Raw genomic sequence first — 2,292 nt, forward strand, 5'->3', positions numbered from 1 at the left:
TACAGTTTTAAGAGGTATGGGCCTAAAATTTAAATGTTTAAAGCTACTAATCCAGTACATCCCAGCTGTTAAAAAATGCCCATTTCATACACCATAAATGATAATCATTTGGTTTTTCAGGGGTGGGGGCGGGTTGGTACTTCTAAGAAGTATTAAAGGCATTTTAAAGCATTGAAATTGTACTGAAAATTAAAATTTAAAATATTAACCTGTGATGCTTTAGGAATTATTATACTTCAGTTTGTAATTTTGTGTGTGTGCATAATTCATAGAAAATGTCACATTTCTAATAAAAATCCCTAATTTACTAGACTTATTAAAAATAAATCAGAGTTCTGTTTTAAATTTGGAAACTCACCATTTGTCAACCTGTAAGAAACAGATTTGGTGTATGGCATAGTTGTTGTGTTAAATATTTTTCATAAATGAAGGCATCATACTGAAGCAGTTTAATTTGACTATAGAATATAATTTAAGATTTGTAAATATTCGTGGGGGGTTGCCGGGGGCGGGGGATTGTTTTAGGAACTCCAAATGAAATACTGATCATACTTAGAGGCTTTTCTTAAAAAAAAAAAGCGTTCATGTACAAGTTTTTGTCTTTTTTTTCTTTATGCAATTAAAGGCTTGTCAAACATTCCATAGCCCTGTCCCAGTCTAGAGCAAAACACAAGGATGCTGATTTCTTTCTCTGTCCTGCTCACATGGTAGTCAGCGCAATTGTATGCATGTTTAGACAGAAAAAAAGTCCTACAACTCCCAGCATGCCCCAGCTAGCCCCTTGAGTCTACTAAGAATTATTCCTTGCTACACGTGCAAAGAATTGCAGCCTTTGTGTTTACCTTTGGCCAATTCACAATACATTTATTTTTTAAAACTCAAGAGTAGCAATTATTCATGCTTAAATGGCAAAATACATGCACAATGACATCAATTTTGAATTGTGCAGATGTGTCAAAATGTCTGGGTCTCCCCACATTAGCAGGAGACCTGATCTTTACCCAGTGCCACTTCGTTGTTTGTTTAGATTTTTGTTGTGGTTACTTCTCTACAGTGCAATTGATAGTTTTTAAAAAGTGATGATTTTAAGTAAAATAGTGGAAACGAACCAGCAATCGCTCTGGCTGCAAAGAGGAAATAAGGAATTAAAGGGCTTGTTGGCAGGAAACAGGAAATGTATGTTTAAAACTAATAGAAGGGGCCAGCTGACCAAGTAATGCATGGCTGGGAGTGAATTGACAGCAACAAATTAAGGGGCAGGCAGTCGAGGAAGAGGAGAAGGAGCCACTTAGAAGCACAGGCAAGCATTACAGAAAGGTGGGGCATCACCAGGTGCCTTTGCTAGTTCACACACTGCCGTAGTTTGCTAGTTCTTATTGGGCCAGCTGGCACTACAGTTGTATTAAAAGTCAGATAAATTGGCACCTACCTGGTCTTCAAAAATGGGAGGATGATAAAGAATGCAACAGTTCAGCAGCAACATTCTTTAGAAGATTGCTCATAATACTGAATTAATGAATTCGTAGAAACTGGCTAGTCTAGAAGTACACTTCTAGACTAGGAACTATACAGAGTCAGATCACTGGTCCGTCTAGCCCAGTACTGCTGACACTGACTGGCAGCGGCTGTCCAAGGTTTCAGGCAGGATTCTTTCCTAGCCCTACCTGGAGATGCCTGGGATTGAACCTGGGACCTTCTGCTTGCAAAATGTGTTCTATCACTGAGCCATGGCCTTTCCTCTCAAGTAAACATGGATTTCTAACTTCTGCTCCAAAAGACACATGCATAATACATAAAGCGCACAATCCTATGCAAGTTTAGACAGAAAAAAGTGCTTGCACGGGCGAACAATTTTAGCTCAGTCAGCACCACTTAAAACTGGGCTGAGAGAGTCAGTTCAGGGGTTACTGTAAAAAACTGCTGTGAGTGTTGTTTTAACGACACTGTGATTTGTTTTATTGCAATGTTTAAATTCTGACTTTTCTCCAAGTTTTTCACGTTGATATATATAATTTGTCTCGGTTTATTCGCACAACAATCCAGTGAGGTAGGCTGCTGAGAACAATTTGCCCAAGCCCCATGCATTGAGCTTCATAGATGAATAAGGGCTTGAATCAAAGTTTCTCCGGGCCAGTCACCTTAGAGCACAATCCTATGCAGGTTTAGACAGAAAAAAAGTCCAATTCCTGGCATTCCCCAGCCATCCATAGGAGTTTTTTCTGTCTAAACCTGCATAGGATTGTGCCTTAATACTTTGTTGTTGCTAAGTAATCTGTTTTCCTTTTCCTCAGA

Source organism: Heloderma suspectum, chromosome 5 (assembly GCF_057233095.1).
Source record: "Heloderma suspectum isolate Gila_16-S chromosome 5, 16-S_ref, whole genome shotgun sequence".
Classification (NCBI taxonomy): domain Eukaryota; kingdom Metazoa; phylum Chordata; class Lepidosauria; order Squamata; family Helodermatidae; genus Heloderma; species Heloderma suspectum.